This window comes from Alexandromys fortis, unplaced genomic scaffold (genome assembly GCF_014885135.2).
Source record: "Alexandromys fortis isolate MF-2015 unplaced genomic scaffold, M_Fortis_MF-2015_v1.1 scaffold_2_1_26212458, whole genome shotgun sequence".
Lineage (NCBI taxonomy): Eukaryota > Metazoa > Chordata > Mammalia > Rodentia > Cricetidae > Alexandromys > Alexandromys fortis.
In genome coordinates, this window is record NW_026067930.1 from 5639138 (window position 1) to 5661863 (window position 22726).

At 36.6% G+C, this 22726-nt stretch overlaps 1 pseudogene; it reads right to left on the bottom strand.

Moving 5' to 3' along the window:
• Positions 1-867: 867 nt before the first annotated feature.
• Positions 868-20243, bottom strand: LOC126503484 (tubulin alpha chain-like; annotated as a pseudogene).
• Between the last annotated feature and the right edge of the window lie 2483 nt (positions 20244-22726).

Genomic DNA, 22726 nt, shown 5'->3' on the forward strand with positions numbered 1-22726 from the left:
TCACGCAGTGCTATCACTGGCTAACTACCCATGGGAAGTGAGTGTCCACTTTCAAGACACTTCCTTTTCATAGGGAGCGCCATACGTGGTAAATCAAGGTGGAGAGTACCAAATTAACTTTAATCTAGAACAGTAGGATTTTATTATATAGTCTATGCAATATTTAGGTCATGCATCTACTAAAACTCTACAATTTAACTTGATTTCAAGTATTTGTAGAGATCTGCATTTTTTTTCTGCTAATCAGAGAATACTAAATTGGAAAGTAAGGGGAACTCCTGAATGTCCTCTTCCACAAAGGAACTGCTTCTATAGTGTTCCATGTTGTACAGGTTTCTGATTGCAGAAAAGCTCTACAAGTTCATTAAATTTGATCAACAAAACCAATGTGTTCATAGAAAATAGTATGTGTATACTATAAACATCTATTTTATTTATATTATGACAAAAAATTAATACCTATCATAGTTTTCATTGAATGTGCTATGTTAATGAACTGTAATTCAATGATATGAGGTAACATTAAGTTTCATGAATTATGATAAACATATCGTCTGATGGAGACCCAGAATATTATTCTCCTTTGACTAAGTTTGAATCCTATGTGCTCATCTACCCACTTTACCATACTACAGTGGGTAAAAACTTTCATTCTTTTTCAATTTTTAAGACCGGGATTATTTCTTTTAATGCCTAACCATGAAATGAATGGTTTGCGTCTAGCACAAATCCTTCATATTTAAAGCATAAGTCAGTAAATCATGAAAGTACACATTGTCACATACAAATTAGCTGACCAGAGCACAATCTTCTATGTTGGAACAGAATAGACTTTTCTGTAAAAGCAGCACCTTTGTGACATTTAATTTAGCATTCTGTTCCTTCTTCCTCACCCTTTCCTTCAAAAGAATCCATACCAACTTCCTCATAATACTTCTCTAGGGCATCCATGTCCCCATGGGCCTCAAAGAACTTCCCCTCCTCCATGCCCCTACTCACATCCTGGTGCACAAATGTATGGTTGGCATAATCAGATAAAACTTGTGGTCCAGGTGAGCCTAAGCCTCAGCAATGGTTGTCGTATTGCTCAAAATGCACACTGCTCTCTAGACCTTGGCTGGTACTCCACCAGCTTCCTCAGTGGGAGGCTGGTAGTTGATGCCAGCCTTAAAGCCAGTGAGGCACCAATCCATAAATGAGAAGGTATGCTTGGTCTTGTTGGTGACAATGGCAGCATTGACATCTTTGGGAACCACATCACCATGGTAAAGAAGGCATCAATTGATGCATTTACCAGGGCAAGAATCACATACCACCACCTGGCTAGCTGGCTCAAAGCAGCCACTGACAACACAGCCCTGTGACTAAGATATCCTGATGGTGCTCTGGTTGGATTTTCACAGCGTGAGGACCACTTGACCATAATTTAAAGAATGGCACCCTGCTTTTGAAGGGTGTTCAATTTGGAGGGAAGTTACATAACTCCAACCCATTAGACTAATACAATAATAAACTACTCAATACTATCCTAAATAATATTGTATTGCAATTTTTGAGGTTAGACAGGGTATTTGGGCTTGTCTAATACCACTTTATTCTACTACCTGGAGTTTCCATAACTTGGAAAAACACATAAATTATAGTTTCATGGTAAAATTTTATTTATATTTTACTGTAATTTTTTGAAACGGAAACATGTAGCCCAGGTTGACTTTGTATTATGCAAGGTTTTATTTAGGACACATTTTTAATTTCAGATCCACCTGTCTCCACCTCCTCAGTGATGACATTACAGGGATATGCCAGCACGCCAGATTTAAATATAGAACATTTAAATTTAACTAATTATATTTTACAAAATTCATCCCAGCTCATTCTATGAAATGAGCCACATCCTAATTAGGTCCATTTCTAAAAGAATCAGGTGCAATCAAACGAGGCACAAAACAACCCTGCCGATCCTGAAGCCTTTCAATGTTCCCAGGGTAGACAGGAAGTATCAGTGAAGAGAAAGATCGAAGGGTAGGAGATTTCCTCAAGTCTCTAGGATGGATTATTTCTCTTGGGTTTCATTGCAAGGCACTGTGTAACAAATAAGACTGAGACTTACTGGGCCAGGGGCTCTGCAGGCACTGATAAAATCAGTTTATGCTTTTCTTCTTATGGTCAGAATATGCTTTCAGGGTAAACGAAGCAGGGACCTTACAAGAAGACACAGGAAGACACAATAAAAGGGGTAACGGGTGCAATGAACTAAGTGGAGTGACTGACCATGGGGGATGTGGAAGAGAAGTGTCATGGACTGGTGGGGAAGATGGAGATGTGAAAAATAGATGGACGGAGAGGATTACTGTACAGTGTTGCCAGGAGAATCTATTATCAGGTAGAAAGTAACAGCTAAAAGATAAGGAGCCTGTGGTGGGGAAAGGGCAAAGTAAAGATTCCTGGTGGAGATGCAAACACAGAAATGTAAGAAAGCAAAAGGGGCTTTGAGAAACGGAGATGGCGCTTGGACTGTGTGATATAAACTATAGTGTGCAGAAGCAGGAGGAAATGAAACCAACTGGAGAGACATGATAAAAGACACTGAGTCACCGTTCAAATATCACAGTTCACAACTTGAAATGACATGAGGTGCAGTCCCAGTTTCTCAGTAGAGGATTTGAAGTGGGTAGAAGCTATAGAGTTGGATGAGGTAAACTTTCCTTTGGAGGGTTTAAGGTTTATTAATTTATGATAACTAGGCTCTCCAATAAGCTTATTTCTATTCTATACCATGACATAGACTTTTTATCTGTATGTGTATCATTCTTCTGTATTAAATAGTAATGAAATAAAGTTTTTTAAATGTCTCACAGTTAAAAAATGTGGAATTAAGAAAGTAATAAAATATAATATATCCCCCCCCAAAGAAATCCCCTTACTTTGACTGCCCTCAGTAGTTTCCATCAATTGCAAAATGCTTTACCTCTCATTGGACATGGGATGTTTACAAGGGAAATGAAGGGGAAGTTTTCTTTCTTCCTCATCAATCTATCATCAGTGTAAAAGATCTTAGACTTAACGTTGCAATGGTGTAACAAGAAGGTATGCAAAGGAGCTAAGAGAGTGCAGTGATATGTACAGTTTCAAAAAAGAAAATTATTTCTACCCATTTCATTTGTCCAGAGAAGGATTTATATGTTTCAGAGAATAAAGTAAAATTAGTATCTCATTGTACAAAAAATAACGCATGTGTATGTTTATCAAAAATTAAGAAATAATATTAGAAAAATTATTATTCCAGAGTAAATTCAGCTGATCTATCCTCCACAGCAAAGCTTAGCAGGAAAGCCCTTGGTATGTAGGCAAACATCAATGTGCAGGCAGAATAGAAAGGGGCATTCCAATAGTGGTTTTCATAACTGGACATGAAGTGTTTTGCACTGTGGGGTGCTCAACCCCAACTGATACATCTACAACACAATTGTCTACACTAAGGCCGAGGGAACATCAATGAGTAGGGAGATGCATTGTAAAAGCTAGAGGACCAGGATGTCTGCAGTGACATAGTGTTTTCTATTTAGTACAGAGAGCTCTACCCATGAATTCTCAGCAACACCCTACTCTAAAAGATACTTGTGCAATGACAACACCAGTTTACATAAAGATGCAGATGGGGGATCATTTCACAAGGTTCCCCCCCTGGGTGAAGTGCCTCATTCATTAATAACTTTTGAGAAAAAGAGGGTGAGTCCTTCCTAGGAATGAACACCCTAATTGGTTATCACTTGGCATTGACCAAGTGATCAATCTTAAACACATATAAATATGAGCTACACAAAATGGACACAGCAGGTTGTAATGCTATATTATACATTTGAGGTTTCAAAAGACTCTGCACTTCCAGTTATCCTTGTTCTGCCTCATAAAACCATAAGACAAACGATATGTTTTATTTCATTAATTGCCTTCCTTATATTGTCTTATCATAGCAACAGAAAAGAAGCTAAGACCCTGGGACAGACCAGAACGCTATTTTCCACCTTTCTCGTCTTATCCAAACTTGTATCTAAAATAAGTGGAGCTATAGGTCAAACTTGGATAAACATAATTCATCAAATGATTGAAAGTCAACTAGTCTAGGAAGGAAGAGAGTCTTGGGAGAAACTCGGAAGGCAAATGTAATCACTAGGCTTTACAACTGGAGCCGAGAGAGAGAAAGAAATGAACCAAGAGAAATGAGAGCCTGAATGTGTATGTAGGGTGTGCAGAAAGACAAATTTTGTGGACCCAACTTTGCTTCTCACTTCGTCTGCACTGCTGGTGAAGTCATTTTTGCTTCCTAGGCTTCATTCCCATCTTGTACCAGAATGTCTGACAACAGGTGTTTTCTAACTGTGGGGTTTAGCGATAAATCTTTGTCACATGTGTTCATGTTTAAATGCCACAACACTTCTGTGTGGCTATCCTTATTTTATCTCCAATTTTCAACTTAGAGATCTGAAGCAGAGAGTAGTTTGCTTTCCGAGGCCACATTGTCATTGAGTGTATATTCAGTGTCCAACTCAGACATCTGATTCCAGCATCTTAATATCACTTTGAGTGAATCCATAGGGGAAAAAAAGAAATAGAAAGATTTTAGAAAGAAATAGAAAGAAGTAGTTATTAGTGGTAAAAGTTTATTGTTCACATTATTTGAAGCTCAGTGTGAGTGCTTTTAATTATTCCCATTTTATTTTATGCTCACCTTTTCCATTATCTAGATGGACACAGAATATATTTATGTCAAGCAATTGCTGCAAGCTTCCTCAACTCTGCTTTCAAGGTCATGCTTTCCTAATGATTTTACTGTCTAGTGAGTTTAATTGGATGGAAGTCATTGCATGTTTTGTGTTTTGAGGCATTTCTTCTTTTGCATTTCTTTCAAAAAAGATTATTCGATTTTACTACAAGAAAGCGGGCTCCTTATTTATTCATTTGATATTTTTGAGCTTTGCTTTCATATCAGATCAGGGTCAGCTTATATTCTAAAGTCTTAAGTTCTAACTATTAGGCCCTTCTGCATCCTCTGCTGGATTTCTCATAGATTCAGCACTGTTTCTTTAGTTATACAGAATTCTAATAACTTCAAGTTTTACAAAACCATGGGGGCTTCTCACCTTAAAACACTCCTTGGAATATTTGTAATTCATTATCTGAGAACTCCATAAATATATGCAGTTAACTTTCATCATATCTATCAAATACATGCAGTTAACTTTCATTCTATCTATCTATCTATCATCTATCTATCTATCTATCTATCTATCTATCTATCTATCTATCTATCTATCATCTATCTATCTACCTATCTATCATCTTCATTTCCCATATCCAACACTTTCCAGATAATCCCTAACATCCCTTTACCAACTTCATGATTATATTTATGTGTGTATTATCTGTCTATATATCTTACATATATTATTAACAAATATATATTAACATATTAACACAGAGAGTCAAATTAGTGCTGTTCATATGTCCATGGATATGAGGCCTTCCACTGAACTATGGACACCTTAAAAGGGACTACATCCTTGAAGAAAAATAATCTTCCTCCTCTAGTAGCCATCAACTGTCAATAACTCTTCGGGTACACATAGAGGCTCTTGCGACCCTCCGCTTCCACACAAGATTGTTGACTGGCTTGATTTAGTGAAGGTCTAACTCAAAAATCCATGCTGGCTGTTAGTTCATGAGTACAATGTTCCTGCTATGTCCAGAAGACACTGGTTCATACCATTAAACTCATGGCTCTTAAAATCTTTATGCTTATTCTTCTGGAATATTACCCTAACTGTGTTGAGGTTATGTGGTAATAATGTAAATTAGTTGAAGAAGAATTAAACTAGATGCCCATCAATTGATGAACAGATAATAAAAATGTAAATAAACACTATGGAATTTATTAAACTCGATAGAAAATTGAAATTATGAAATTTACAAGTAAATAAATGAAACTGGGAAAACTTCTATAGAGAAAAGCAAGCCAGGCTCTGAAAAATAAATGTGTGGATCCTAACATCAGATCTTAACAATCACAGTGCTCTTGGCTGTCACTTAATTGAATTTTCAAGAAGTAAGCCATTTCTTGCTCTCAGTAACTCTTTTTGCTTGTAATCACCCAACTCCAAGGACAGGTGACACACTGAGAGGCTAAGCAAGGTCTCCTGCAGTCTTTGCAGAATTTGTAGGCTTTAATTTTCCTGGTTTTCTCCAACTTCCACTTGTCTCCATATACAACACATTGTAGTACTTCTTTGGTTTGTTTTCCATCCTCCATTGGGTTATTTCTGGGGACAGAAAATCAGGGTGCTGGTGAAACCCCTACCAACACACCCTGATGTTTTCTCTTCCTAGTCGTTATAGTCTGACAGCACTTCTAGGTCAATTCCAAAAATAAATCTTTTCTTTTTCTGTCTTATTCTATTTTCTAGGTTTGACAAGAGAATGAATCTAAACCACCACACGTTTTCATAAATGGAAATATATATTCAATGGTATTATTTGACACTTAGCTTAAGCTGTTTACTTAGACTATTGTTCTAGATTTCAAGTTCATTGGGCAGAAGCAGATCACAAGTGATGGAGATCATATTGTCAACATCTGGATGGTTGAGGTGAAAAATAATTCTTCTCAGAAGAGAAGACCCATGAGCTTTTTCTCAAAAGCCAGATGAGTTTTAAATATAGCGCTTCTTCTCTTATTATGCCAACTTTAGAAAGAGCATAAATGAGTGATTGGAATTGCTTGACTTAATGAAGCCTTAATAATAACCCCAATACCATTTATTTGGCATCTATCACTCATACATGAAGTGCTAATATTTTTTAAATAAAATAATTATAATAAAATAAAGAAGCCCATAATATACATTATTTTCATTCTTCTGAGCTTTTAGGTTCTCAGTGTTAATGCTGAATCCATTCACATTGGTCTACAAAATGTATACTAATTTTTCCATATTTTAGATGTGATAACATGACAGCAACCATTAGAGACTGTTTATTTATGCAGCTGGTAATTAAGTGAAAACAGAGTCCAATTTGAACAATATATACTGGGCTCTGGAAAGTGATTTTCATTATGTTTTATTCAGTTCTGAACTTGTACCAAAATGTTCCTTTCTTAGGTCTGAGGGAGGAGCAATCAGATTCAGCTGCCTGCAAACAGGAATTCACTTAGCTGAAATATGTCACCCTGGGCTCATCCCATGAATGTCCACAAAGATGCCTCCCTAAGTTCTATTTATAGTGGCTAAAACACACTGACATCTTCCAAAGAAATGCTGAAGAGATTAGATATAATATGAAAGAAAGATACTAATTAATTCAGTTTGCTGAATGAGTTCTCATTCCATGTAGCTGTCTATCTGTGAGCCTTTGTGAGTTCCTTGTTGTCCACCACATCTTGGTTCACCATCTCTGTGTTCTTTGTTAACAACTGGCCAGTTTTCTCCACATGGCGTTTGTAAAGAATCATGTGCTCAGTCACCTAAACATAGAACTTTGGACACATAACTTTTTGAGGGTCAAGACAAATAAAGGAAAGGAGATAAAATTTAGATTACCTGGGGTTTATAAGTCATTCTGCTAGACATTTTGATATCTAGCATCCCCTCTAACCTTTAAGTCTGAGTGATGTTTGTTTTATCACTCATCAGTGAGACATTGTGAGCACATCTCTGAAGGCGTAAGTCACGAACAAGGCCACACCAGTTTGGAGTTATGATTAATAGGGTGTTATTTATTTAAAGGGGAAAACTTACAGATCACCGTCCCAGACAACAGCCATCTGCACAACCAGGAAGGGAGTCTAGTCTCCGGCGGAGCAGGAAGTGAAGAGAGCGAGCAGAGGAAATAGCCGCTTTTTTAAAGGGAGAGAGACCACGCCCCAATGGGCTGGTATCACAGCAGCTATTGGTTGGAGGGGCGGAAGGACCTCCCGCAACACATCTCAGAGGCATGTGAAATGGCAAAACTGTTCAAATTCATATGTGCCCACAAACACAGATGCCCAGCTGTGTTCCTGCCACACTGTGTATCAGCCCACCTGATTTTTTTTCTAGAAGCAAAAGACCCATCCTTCAGTCACTTATTCAACAAACATTGATTGAAATCCTAACCAGGATTACATGCCTAAATGTGGTCTAAACTACCCCCAGGCTCTGTTTCTTAACTATCAGAAAGTGTAGAATTATAATAATTACTACATTGGATAAGTGGTGGAGATTTTTCAGAAATAGAAAAAAAGAGACTAAGCACAGTCCATGGGATGAATTGGTGAAAGCAGATTATCAGGTTACTGTGGAATGTTTTCTTTAAATTTAAAGAAAAAAAGAAAGCCTTTTCATCCAAGTGGGAACATGTGGAAGATTGGCAAATAAAGGTGTCCCATCTTGGAGGAAGGATGGACGCTCTTGCTTCAGAAGCAGAGATACAGTTTACTGAGATCTAATGAATAATGCAATTTCAAAAGAAAGGGCTATAAGAGATTGAGGAGAAGGGGTGTCCTATAGTCAATTCCCACGTGAAATATTTTTTTTATCTTTTACTTTATTGCTTTTGTTTTGTTTTGTTTTTATTTATTTATTTGTTTGTTTGTTTGTTTGTTTGTTTGCATCTGGCCAGTTTCACCTCAGTCCCTAGATGACAAAGATCCAAATTATCTAGTCACTTTTCAAGGTTTTCCTACCTTTATGTCAGAGGTGTATTTGCTGTGCCTTCTGCCCTTGAGGTAAAATTAGGTGTGCATATTCTTGTCAGCCTCTGTATGACTGTGAGCTTTCTTAGGAAAGGAAGGACTGTGTCCTATTCTCCTCCAGTTTCTAGGTCTTAGAATAACCATCAAGCTACATTTACTGTGGTCTTTCACAGTCACAGTTTTGAAGATTCACTAGAAATGCATTTGACATATACAACGAGAGAAGGACAGACACATGTTCCAGATTTTGGTTCAAGCCTTCATGGTTGTTTAATCTATTACAGGCTGACATTCTTTTCTTTTTACTCAACCTTTCTACCATCACCACATTTAGCAGTTTATTCCTAAAACAATTTCTTCTTAGTGGATTTATTTCTTGCCAAATGTAATTCTGCTATTATCTCCCCCAAAGTCTACCTGTGTTAGGTTTCTGTTTGCTCTGTTCTTGCGGCATCTTACATTTAGTAGAATTTGCCAAGTGCATTAGCAGGCTATTTATGCTTACTTTGAAATCTCTGTGCTCTACCTCCCTCCGTGCAGCATGCCACCAGGAATGAGTAGGTGCCGACTAATTTAAATGAGCCAATGCTATTTAAATTTGAAATGTTATGGATGTAAAGGGGAAAATAACAGAAGAGGATTGAACAGATACAAAACAAAACAAAAGGAAAAAAGGCTCATAATGTAGGACTCCTCCAGCAAATATACTTTAGAAAATCAGATAGAAAAAATGTGCGTGCAAGGTGTGAAGTAATTGGGAAGTAGTCATTTGGAAGAAAATGGCAGAAATTTTAACAGATTATACAAAACCTACACCAATAAAATAATGAACATGTTTTGAAATGCTACTGTACTGGAGCAGGTATTCACTCTGTGGATTATTAAATTTTTCCTTCTATTTTATTTTATAAATAAGCTTAAAAACACCAAGGAATGGGGACAAGGACGTATTTCACATGGACACACCAGAAGTTGCTGAGGCATCTTCTCACTAGCTAATATTTTTTCGGAGACACAGTCCTCACCAAGCAAGGACCCATGGATTGAAAATGACAGGCACGTGTCTCTTTCTCGCTTTTTGTGATGTCCTTACCAAAACAGAATGTGCAGTTATTTTCCATATCTGACACAGTGAAAAACATCTAAGGATCAAGATCACAGTGGCTGGTGGAAGGACAAGTGTCTAGTTAGTCGGTGTCATATTTCAATATCTACTTTTCTTCATCCCAAGGTCAGCATCTTTGCATCTAGGCTCTGCTAACCCTAACACAGTGAATGCCAAAATGTGTTGAAGGGAACATGACACATGTCAGGTTAGCTTTGTGACAGGTTCTAAAGAGGAATGATGATAGCTGCCTAGATCACTGGAAACAAACCTTAGAAAATTTCCACTGGTTGTATCCTGAGGGATAAATGGATTGTAACCACAAACTCAGATACAACTGAGCTCTAATTTGACTTTGAAGTTCTTGTGCTGTCTCTGTAACTTGCTCCTGGGCATGCTTAGTTGAAATCATTGTAATTTTCTGGGCCTGTCAAATATAATTACACTAGCCTCATGTCCAGAATTGGTGCCAAGAACCCGTGTCTTTCCTTCTATTGCTTGGTGTCTCACATGTATATTTTAGGCATCAGATTTGGGTGAACCAGAAGCGGTGTTTCAATAGCCCTAATGTAGAAATCTGAATTTCTAAAGCAGCAACAGAAAGAAATTACTTAAAATTGCCAAAGTAAGGTGGAGAAAAGGAGTAAGCTGATCTGTCAGCCTTTATCAGAAATCGGGAACTCACCAAGGCCAGCGGGTCTGGGTCTGAAAAAGCCTGGGTTAAAACCGGTCTCGCTGAACATAGTGGACAATGAGGACTACTGAGACCTCAAGAACAATGGCAATGGGTTTTTGATCCTACTGTACCTATTGGTTTCGTGGGAGACTAGGCAGTTTCATGGATGCTCACCTCACAGGGCAGGGAACCCTGATTGCTCTTTGGGCTGACGAGGGAGGGGGACTTGATTGGGGGAGGGGGAGGGAAAGGGGAGGCGGCGGTGGGGAAGAGACAGAAATCTTTAATAAATAAATAAATAAATAAATAAAAATTAAAAAAAGAAATGGGCATTGTCTTAGACTATCATTCACTTGGGTACTAGCATTATTTGTTACATACTGCACTTTATAAAAATATACAACCAATGTAAGTTTAACAATATTTGTGCTTATAAAATATGTGGGTGCTATTCTTATGGTTAGAATAGCAAATTAAAAAAATAATATGCCTTTTCATAATTTAATTCATGACAGTTAATTTAATTTTAAATTTAATTAAGGTTAATAAATTTAATTTAATTTTCTCCCTGTTAAGAAGTGCACAAAAATCTATCTTGATCTACAACATACTGCACATATGTTCACATTGTTAATTATAAATACATTTATACGTGTGATTAGGGATAGATATTTAAATAAACAAATATTTGATTATACTAGGAAAATTATATCAAGATTTTCACCAGTTCCCTATAGTTGCCATTAGTTGTACTACTTTGAGTTGGTCACTGAAATATTCTGACTCTGCCTTTCCACTTTCAAAGAAAGGGATGACATTAATTCAGCAGAGTAGATGTTACTAACCGTACAAGTTGATGATCTATTAACAGTTTCTAAAATATGAATTTTTTTCAAAATATCCAAGGTATTTATCTAATTGTATATTCATAGGAATTTCTAAGTACAGTGTTCAAGAAGTTGCATCTGCTGGGGAAGCTCTCTATCACTGGATGCTACCCACAGCCCCAAAGACTGGCTATATTTGTACTTTATACTGTTTATTTATACAAGTCCTTAACATTGTTGAAGGACTGTGTAGCTTTTCCCAACCATCTGTATTTTTCCTCCTCTGTTGCATACACAGAGTGGCACCTTTGTAGAGTTTTCTGAATAGCTTCTATTCTTTTTGCTTTTCTCCAGAGGCTGTTTCTCAATTAGGTTGGCAGCCACAGTGGGGTCTGTGGATCTAGTCGAAAACAGAGTCGATTTCAACTTTAGAGGGCATGGGGATCTTTTACTCTTGAGTCTGGAACCTGGTCATCAATTCACTTCACAACTTCGTGTTAATGTGTAAGAAAACCAAAAGCCAGTGGTGATGGATGCACCTATAAGAGTGAATGCTTGGTGGAATTATAATTTGCAACAATGTTCCTAGAAGACAACTTTGTGAAGTAACAAGAGCAGTAGTGAGGCCACCCTAATAAGATGAATAAAGTCACATGCTTTTATTCCTGTACTTTCCATGATTTAAAACAAAATGGCTATTTAGAAATGTTTGCAAAGTCTTTAAGGTCCTACAATAGCAATATTTTTAAGTGTAAAACGCATAGAAATGATCCAGTTGACTCATAAAAGTCACTATTTTTTTAAGCTATGGTAATTTTCTGAGATAAAATAGTATAATCCATCAGAATTATGTTTCTGTGATACTTCCTATATTTGAAAAATATAAGTTAAAATAGTATATACAATTATATTTATAATAAGATTCTAATTTTACAAGGCTGTATAATTATGTCTAGAAATAGGTTTTCTTGATAATCTAGTACACGGTAGGCTATTTTTTCTCACTTATACGTCCCTGTATTTTATAGACTAAATACAATTAAGGTCTACACATAATTAAGGTATACACATACTCTTTAGCATACAAGCTAGAATATAGAAAATTATTTTTAGAAACTTGTTCTCCTTTCTCAAAGCACATTTCCACATAATTTAACTAAAATATTTGGTTTTTAACCATTTTATTTTTCTATTTTCTTCATCAATCTTCAACTTCAAGGTTTGGTTCATTTGTTTTCTTTCTTACTTGAACTTCCTAGATGGTCTATAGCCAAACTTTCTGAGCCTTTTTAGACTATTTTATTCACACTGGTCCGATTATAGTAAAGGTTAATTCATGTCCTGTAAGTGACCAGATTAAAATCTCTACTAGTATTTGACATAAGAATAAAAATCATATCAAGCCTTTGTGATCTAAATCCAACCTACTTAGCAGATTTATCTGCAGCTTTCCCCACGGGGTGTTCAAACCACTGTATTCTTTGGTCAACTTGTCCATTATCCTGTAACCTCGGGACATGAGCTCCTGGTGGTATTACAGCTCTCTGCCATTGATCATCTAGTTTGCAACCTGTCCTCAATGAAATCTACCTGACTTGTCTGAGTAATCTGATTCCCTGAAATTTTGATTAGACAAACCCATGTTCTTCTCCCTCATATCACGCAGCGGTGCTAGCAGGAGGACATCATGGAGATTTTCTGTCAGGGCTATTTTTTTTTTCTTCTTGTATTCTAAGTTCCATAAACTTGTCTTTTTCAACCATTTCATTTTCAAATCAAATACGTGTTGTCTAAAAAAAAAAAGAAGTTCTCTAAAAATGAAAAGTGAAACACCCCTTATAAAACATGGTTATAAATTATTACCTGTTTTAGTGAAGTTATAAGAAAAATCTACTGGGTTACCTCACTCAATATGATGCTTTCTAGATCCATCCATTTGCCTGCTAATTTGAATATGTCATTGTTGTTTTCTGCTGTGTAGTACTCCATTGTGTAAATGTACCAAATTTTCCTTATTCATTCTTCGGTCAAGGGGCATTTAGGTTGTTTCCAGGTTCTGGCTATGACAAACAATGCTGTTATGAACATAGTTGAGCACATGTTCTTGTGGCATTATTGAGAATTCATTGGGTATATATGCAAAAGTGGTATTGCTGGGTCTTTAGGAAGGTTGTTTCCTAATTTTCTGAGAAATCGCCATACTGATATTCAAGGGGCTATAACAGTATGTACTCCCACCAGCAATGCAGGAGTGTACCTTTTACCCCACATCCTATCCAGATAAGTTGTCATCAGTGTTTTTGATCCTGGCCATTCAAATCATATGTACTCACTCTTGAGTGGCTTTTAGAGATAAAGCAAAGAAAACAAGCCTAAAATTCACAATTCCGGAGAACCTAGACAACAATGAGGACACTAAGAGATCTAATCTACATGGGAAGTAGAAAAAGACAAGATTTCCTGAGTAAATTGGGATCCTGGGGAGGGGAGATGAAGGGAGGAGGGCAGAAAAAAATGTAGAACTCAATAAAATCAATAAAAAAGAAAAATTTCCTTTAAAGCCAAGTGAATTCTGAGCATCTTCATCCTCTTGCTTTGACATGGCTCTGGCACCCCTTATGGAATTTTTTCTCTCTTACCCCATTTGTCTTTCAAATATGAGCTTACTTTGAGTTGCTTCATCTAATCATTGGTAAAGTAACTAAGTGACTTTGAAAATTAATATAAACTCCTTGTTAAAATGAAAAGTTTTCCCCCTGGGTCCCTTATGCTGGTTATTATTCACACTCTTGTTATCCTTGTCTACTAAGTTTCTATCTTACTGTCTTGATCCCTTGTCATTGGTAACTCATGAGATGTGTGGTCCGGATTCAGTATTGTTTCTTTTCTATAAAGTATTCCTTTTGTGTACCTACTTGTCTCTCATAGTGTATGCTGTGAGTGGGTTACAGGTAAGCCTTGAGTCCTTTCTTTACCCGAGCTATAAAAAGCCACATGCCCTCAAGGAAAACCAAGTACTGATTTCTAAGATGGTGATTACTTTTACATTGGTTTAGCTCTTTAAACATTCCTTTTGATTCATGTATCCACAGACAGTTTGGAGCTTAACTGTCCCAGAATGGTCTTTCTAGTAATTGTTCTTGGATTCTTTCCAATATTATATTGTAGAGTGGCTTGTTTTCACAAAAGCCTGTTTTTCTTAATGGGGTGTAACACTTAACAATCTGATACTTTTCTGTGGCACCTGTAATACTTTGATGATTCATACGAACAAAGCATTCTCTGAAGCTTTGTTGGTAAAGGAAGTTGGATTTGGGGGCCTCCGAAACCATAGGAAAATCTTAGGTCATATGAGGAAGATTGCAAGTGTCCAAGTATCACAGTTGGAATTTTATATGCTCAAATAGGTAAAGGGTTTCATTGTTCCAAATGGCGATCTGTGTATTACTTACAAATTCAATTCATCTATACCATTTCTGATTGAAAATGCTTATAAAATGTGATTTCTTTTTATGCACTGAGAGAAATATTTATGTAAATTAAATGACCAGCCTTGCAAAACATTTATGTAAGGGTTATAAGAACGAGGGAAAAAAGCCAAAATAAATTTTAGCCCATCCTATTTAAACATCTCTAATTCAACAGCATGACTATTTCACCTCAACAGCAGTAACCAATAGAATTTTCTCATTATTTTGCCAAGAATTGATTAAATGTGCACTTCATAAAATTTATGATGACTGAGAAAATATGGGTGAGTTTAATATCATAAGCTTGGAAAACATAATCCTTGTTCCTAATGGAGTAGAATGTAAAAAGGGGAAGCAGAGGGCTGAGTTAGGTGCAGCTCTTCGAGAGTTGCTGGAATTAGATGTAATTTTTAAGGCACGTGTCCAAGAAGGTCTAATCAAACAAAGCTCGAACTTACTGAGCTGATAAGGGATGCAGTTTAAGGACTACTTATAAAATAGAAGAATATTTTATTGCACCTTCAAATTTGGACAGAATTGTCAGTAAGGACTCAAGTTCCACATACTGATGCGAACATAAATTTTCCCCTATCCTCTTAAATTCATGCTTATATGAGTGAGCCTTTAGAATCTGTAAGTCATCAATATCCATAGTACCATGATTTAGAAACTACTTAATTCCAATTCATTAAATACTTGAGATTATATGAATCTGAAAATATAGCAAACTAGATGTAGGGAATAGTGGCATTTTAGGTCACCATGAAGAAGATATGGAAAGTGTTGATGCTTGTCTCAATTAGTGAGTATTCTATACATGTACTTGGAATCATTTTATTATCTCATTAAGATTGCATAAGCTTTGGCACTTCTTGAAAATGATGAAATTTGCGGACTACCAATGTGTTTGTACTAAGTTCTGAATTAACAAGATGAGTCCCTCATAGCCACAGGTCTGAATACGGATGGCTTTCCTCACCACTTGAGTTCCTGTGCACCTAATTTTTGCTTCCATGATGTATTTTATTTCTTCTTTAGATTTTAGTCTTGTAAGTTAAAGTGCTTTACATGATGGTGTTAAAAAGCTACTTGTCCCTTTAGTGGGGTATGGGATGGTATTAAAAATGGGGAATGAAGAATGCAAAATGGTGTATTGTTTAACTTTCCACTCTGCTCTGCCTCTGTACTGAGAGTACCTGTCCAGAATGGTACTGTGATGTTTCCTACGATGCAGTAACCAACTTGTTACCTAAATAAGGATTGATTTAAACACACACACACACACACACACACACATGAGTCCCTTATACTCAGGCCCAATTCTGACACACATTGCATTCGTCAGATAAGGAAGAGGTTTTCATCTTTAAGTACCAATGTTATTACAGACAGTGTTCGAATGTATATTATTATATTTTTGAAGTAATGTCACTGTGACATTGTTGGCTTGTTCATAGTATTGGAAGAAAACAAGGGTTTGTGGTTGTGTCACAGAGACCATACCATTCAAGATGCAGCTGCTGTCCCTTTTTATATCCATGTTGTTGCGGGAGCTCCTTCCCCTCCTTCAGCCAATAGCTGCTGATACACCAGCCCATTGGGGCGTGGTCTTTCTCTCTTTAAAAAAGATGCCACTGACCTCCTAAAGCTTTCTGGCTTCCTGCTCAGCTTCTGGCGACAAGGCTCCCTTCCTGATTGCGCAGAGGGCTGTTGTCTAGGACGGTGACCTGTAAATTTTTCCCCCTTAAATAAATAACCATTCTATTAGTCATAATTCCAAACTGGTGTGGGATTGTTTGTGACTTACGTCTTCACCATGCAGAATATGCAGCAGGTCTTTGGCTCATTCTTCTTATTTGATTAAATTCAGAATCAAACAATTGAAGAGTTAGTGAACACATGGGTAAGAGGAAAGAAAAAGTGAAGGGGTCACAGAAGAAATGATATTTGTTATACGCTTGATAATAACAAGTTAGTGTCATTAACAATATTCTAAGGACTGAAATGCTTATAGTGTGATCTACACTATAACCTGGCTGACTTACCCAAACTACTATGTTCTGTACAGCAGTGTTTCCTTATCCTAAGAGGATTTGTCTTTAAATATATGACCTCACTGGAACACCTGCAACACTTTATAAACACACATATTAAGAAGTTGATATGAAGTTCAGGTTCTCCAATTGTCATTCTCTTTCCATAAACAGGTTGGACCAATTAGTGAGAAAAAATTGCTATACTTATGTATCAAGGGACTCAGGCATTCTATATCAAGTCTGGCATTAGTTTTTAAAGTTATGATAAATGCTTTGGTGTGAATCCTTGAATTTTCTGGAAATAAAATTCTGCACAAAATTCTTGACTTCATATTACACACACACATAGACACACACATATAAAATCAACATACATTCAGTACTTATAAATAATCTTATAAAGTGAGTCGTTAACTCTCCAGGACTAAAGACAGAATGGCAAGCACCTGATGGGCTTTATTTAAAGCTTCTAAGATAGAAATACACCTGGTTGCCCACGAAATCCCGGAATATCAATTTAGAGAAAAAAAAATCATTGTTTATCATGTTCTAGTCTTTATTTTCAGTTTCTGCTACTTGGGACTTTTGTATTTTTTCTCTTTATTGTTTTTATATCATTAACAATAATGATAACAACATTGTTTAGTAATGTAAAGAACTTTTCAACTGTTTACACATGGATAGTGTAACTAAATTGACTATGACTTGAATGTGAGTTAGCAAATCAGAGCACTTATTTAAAGATTTACAAAGTGATTAAGATGCATCCTTTTATTGCTCACAGCATACTTTGAACATATTGTAGCCAGGCTTAAAAGCTCACTTTCTTTCCATCTTCCTCTTTTATTCCTATTCTTATTCATGTAATTTCAATACTGCATAAAATTAAAAGGAATTGTTCAATGCCACATACCTTTCCCTCAGGTTCAATTGCATGAATGTTTTGTCAACATTTTTTTCATATATCTTTCCTCCTGTGTTTTAAGATGTATGTGTATGTGATGCCTGAAACATGAGCTCAACAGGGATGACAGCAACAGACATGCCGAAGTGGACAGGAAAATGTCACTGGGTGTCAGTGCTACAACAAACAAATAAAAAAAACAAACCGCAGGTAATTAAGGAATGTTGGGTGTGGAAGAAATACTCATCCCTGGGGAAGATCTCACCAACTGATTATCCACTCACCAACTGATCAATCCTGCAGGTACACATACATGTAACAGTATAGACACTATATATATAAGTTATGTTCCTAGTAGCCATATAAGGGCTTGCAAGAATCTACAACTCCAGTTCTGGTGAACCTTACACACTCTTCTGGTTTATACCATATCAAGTACACAAAGTTCTTAATATACTTAATGCATATAATATATTATATTATAAATATATATAATATATAAATATGTAATATATAATACATGTATATATAGTGCATTAAATAACAATTAATAAAAAAAGAGGCCATGAGTTTGAAGGACAATAAGAAGGTATATGTCGAATGGTTTAGAGGAAAGAAAGTGAAGGGTGAGGTGGTGTAATTACATTATACTCATAAAAGTTAAAAATATGTTAAAAAAACTCAGTGCTCTCCCACTAGCTTGGTCAGCTGTTTCTGTGTGTTTCTCCATCATGGTTTTCACCCCTTTGCTCATATTATCACTCTTCCCTCTCTATGACTGGACTCCAGGAGCTTGGTCCGGTGTTTAGCTGTGGATCTTCTATTTCCATCAGTTACTGGATAAAGATTCTATGATAACAATTAAGGTAGTCATCAATATGATTGTATTTATGCATTTGACTTTTATGATTCTTTCATGTGAGTATATTAAGAACATGTGTGTGCTTGATTTGATAGAGAGCAGAAAAGTGTGTCAGATTCACCAGAACTAGAGTTGTAGATTCTTGTGAACTCCCATATGGTTAATAGGAACAAAACTCAAGTCCTCGTTCAGAACAGTAAGTTCCCTTAACCAGGGATCCATCCTTCCAGACTCCTCACATATTTTAAAAGCACATTCAATTTCATGATAATATCTGGCAACTTGCAAGACTAATTTATGTTTTGGATTCATTATAAATCAACAGATTAGAACAATTTGATATAGCTTAATTCCCCAAATGGACCTTTCATTTCTCATATCCTCATTTTTGTTGGTAACAAGACTAACAGGATATCTACCATTTAACAAAATTTAGGTGTACAGTACAGTATTGATGAATGGTATAGGTAAAACTGTATGAAGTAGATCGACAGAATTGATTTATCGCATGTAGATTGAATGGCAAACCATTATTTCTTTCTACCTCAAGGTGCTGACATTCTACCTTCTGGTTCTGAGAAAGTGTCTACTTTAAACACTTCTCAAAGGTGGATTTATGTGGTACTTCCCTGACTGGCTTATTTCCCATACTGTCATGGAGAAACACATTTTTTTTTTCTGGAAAAACTTCCTGAGAGCCAGTGAAGGAACCTTTGGGATACTCTGAAACATCTTTTCAGTGGGTTTTACCGTCTCTACATTGACAACTTTTCTACTAGAGGCAGATTGAAAACTCCATCGGTGTAATTACCATGCCCATTAGCCTTAAGGCCAATTCCCTGCAGTGACTAGCCCAAGCTCTTGTGGAGCTATCAAACATCAGTCCCTTCACATCAAGCATTACAGCTCTAGCCCTATCCTAATCTTTTCTTTTTGTATCTCTTTTGGACTCATTTTGTTCACTTTTTAAAGGACAAGCTTGAACCATACAGCAATCCCTCTACCTCAACTTTCTGAATGCTGGGATTATACCCAAGTCACCATGTCCAGCCGCCTAGTGTTTCCTACTAAATCTCCCATTTCCTCTTCTCACCGTGCTGGTGTACGCACAACTGACAATGAAGTTGTTCCTCGTGTCTAGTTTCCACAACTCTGGAAATGTTTCTTCTGTCCTAAATATTTACCTGAGAACAAATGTGCAAGTGTGTCAGCAGTTCTGGCCAAGCTGAACTAACTCTTCGGAACTTACTTCACCGATGAACATTTTTATAAATCCTACCATCTCTTTCCAGACTGTAAGTAACTCCTGTGTTATACACATAGATGCTCATTCACTGGGGAGGAAGACGTTCTGCACAGTGAGTGACTGTGCCTCCTGCAAAGTGAGCTGTCTATCACATAGTATGCATCAGGCTTAATCAACCTGTAAATTGAGATGAGGTATCCTTAGGGTGAAATGCAAAGATCTCAAGAATTCACGCTGATGAGGCTTTAAACTGTGCGTGTAATGGTGTTAGACTTCCGGGTGGTAAACAGCTTATTTCCTCCTACCAGAAAATTTTCCATGACCGAGTTTAGCCAGTCTGCAACCTCAGTTACTACTTCTATGTCCTTCAACGCCAAAATTGTTGCCATGGGCTTTCTACAGATAGAAACATGCATTATATGCTTTTACGTTTGTCTTTCGTGCTCTTTTTCTCTTCAAATACAGTTTAGTTATTCCATGTATTAGAATTTAGAGGTATACCCTTGCTGAATTGCATTCTATTTCAGGAACAAGGCATTTTCATCCTTTCTTCTATTGCTAAGGAATCAGGTTGATTCTAACTTGTGACCCTAAGGAATAGTTACTATAAACCTTTTTTTTTTTTTTTTTGATTTTTGTAGGTTTTAACATGTTTCCCTGCTTTGCCCCCAGGTCTTGTATGTATATGTGTGCTTGTGTGTCTGCACATGGCCATGCTTAGCTTTATTCTAAAATAAATAAATGCATAAATGAATGAGAAAAGAACAAAAGAAAGAACGAAAGAAAGAATACCATTATCAAAATGCAAAATGCGAAGTATTTAAGACAGGGATGTAGGTAGCACAGTGCAGAATGCTTGCATGGAATGTACAAGTGGTCTCTATCCACAAAGCTGAATGACAAAAGATGTCACAGACATAACCTCCTTTGCTCTGCAAGCGATTAACTACTGTATTTTTAGCTTAACTAGATTCTGGCCCAGGATTTTATATTCGCTTTCCTAATGATGGCTCTTTTGGAGCAAAGTAATATCCCATTCGGCTTTAAGTTTTACTTCTTTGAATTTTAATTACTTCTTATGAATTTATCAGTCTTTCATTTTATATTCTTTATTTCCATGTTTCATTTAGTTGCCTTTCTCTTTATAAGAGTACTTCACAAATTAATAACACTTACTTTCTTTCGTCATATCTGTAAATTGGCATGCACTTTCTCCTTGCCTGTGTTTTGCTTTGTGCTTTTAATTCAGTTTTTTGAGGTTGTAATTTCAGCACATAATTTCTTCCTTCCCTTTCACCACTCACAATCATCCCATGTGCCTTGCTCTCATCTACTCTTTTCCAACTCCCCATGACTGCTGAGGTCATCAGTCATGAACTTTCACATCCCTAAACAAGTATAGTTTCTAACTGTACTCTAAATCTTTATCTTTAAACAAACAGATAAACATTTCTTAAGTGAATAGGTACTAGAAAGTTTTAAATCTAATTAGTAACAATTTTATACCTGACTTGTGAGTTTGTCACTTGACCACGTTTCAAGGAACATTCAATTCTTGTCAGTTTTTCTTCTAACTTGATAGATGACTACATTTCTTTCCTCTTTTGTGATAAAATTTCTTTTATATTTTAAATTTTAACACAGTGCTTTTGGTTTACAAGCTTTATAAAATATAATCAATTAATTTCAGAATGTTTACACATTCTGTCTCTGTAACTGTATGTGACCAATTGCAATATATATGAAAAAGTTAGAATTGTTCTTATTACTTCGTGAACTGACTTAAAAATGAATAACTAAGGGAAAGAAATGCTTGAAATGGAGCCTTATCCCACAGGCACTTAAAAACACATCGATGTTGACTATGAGGACGGCAAAGGTAGTGTAATTACACAATTGTTGGATCAAATCAGCAAGATTCCAAAATTCTCGTGCCTTCCTTTGGGATCCTTTCCTTCTGTTTGTTGGTTTTGTCCGATTTCAGTATTTTCAGTATTGTTGGTTTTATCATATTATCAACATATAGTTTCCATACTTAGAGAAGTTCGTTCCTCTTTGGACATGAGCTACATAGTCCCAGCAGCACTGGTAAGGGATATTCTCTTCAGATGTCTTCACCTTCGTGAGTGATTAGAGGCTGGCACTACCTTGTGCTTTTCTCCCCGGAGAACACTTTGCATGAGGTGTCAGAGAGAGAAGGGATTCTCTTAATTTCTAGTTGACAAGATAGTGAAGAACGGGCACGATGATAGTCAAAGTAGGAAGAATAGCTCAGGAGTTTGGTTATATAAATTCCATTAATTACCAAATTTCCACATTCCTATAAATTCATTTGAGCTGCAAATAGCCACCACTTATGACTATAGTTTACTTTATGGAAAATCAGGATAATCATATGGAAGCTAGTTACTTATGTGCACATATTAGGAGAATATTGTCTACTTTAGTATCTCACATTTACTAAGATATGACAAATTGATTTTAGACCTGTGACAGTGTATGTGAGAATTAATCAGATCAGATCCTTTATTTCCAAACATAAGGATTCCAGTTGTCACAGCTTCAAGTGGAAGGGAGTAGGTATTATAATGGATCTATGAGCAGGAAGGATGAGAAGATTTGTAGGCGTTGAAAATAGTGATCTGATGCTATGTGACAGACACATGTCATTGTACAGTGACTGGAGTCTCTATAATGCATAGCATCAAGACCTGCCACGTCCACAGCAGTGACTGCCGTGTAGTGACAAAATGCCTCTGCGCTGGCTTTTGCCTGCTGAAGGATTGGGGTTAGAGCTTCTTGGAGCGAAGCCCCAGGTGGTCCCCCTGGCAATCAGCAGTCCAGAGAGGACCTGATGCCCTAGGCAGATCTC